Source organism: Triticum dicoccoides, chromosome 7A (genome assembly GCF_002162155.2).
Source record: "Triticum dicoccoides isolate Atlit2015 ecotype Zavitan chromosome 7A, WEW_v2.0, whole genome shotgun sequence".
Classification (NCBI taxonomy): domain Eukaryota; kingdom Viridiplantae; phylum Streptophyta; class Magnoliopsida; order Poales; family Poaceae; genus Triticum; species Triticum dicoccoides.
In genome coordinates, this window is record NC_041392.1 from 99,182,868 (window position 1) to 99,183,276 (window position 409).

The following is a 409-nucleotide window of genomic DNA, read 5'->3' on the forward strand; positions in this document are numbered from 1 at the left end:
TACCGCACACGGCTAAAAGATCAACTGATCAATTGTTGTGTCTCTGGGGTGCCCCCTTGCCCCCATATTTAAAGTAGCAAGGGGGTGCGGCCGGCCTAGAGAGGGGCGCACCAGGAGGAGTCCTACTCCTACCAGGAGTAGGACTCCCCCCCCCCTTTTCCTTGTTGAACTAGGAGAGAGAGGGGAAAGAGGTGGAGGTGGAGAAGGAAGGGGGGCGCCGCCCCCCTCTCCTTGTCCTGTTCGGACTAGGGGGGAGGGGGCGCGGCCCTTGCCCTGGCCGCCACTCCTCTCTTCCACCAAGGCCCACTAAGGCCCATTAAGTCCCCGGGGGGTTCCGGTAACCTCCCGGTACTCCAGTAAAATCCCGATTTCACTCGGAACACTTCCGATATCCAAACATAGGCTTCCA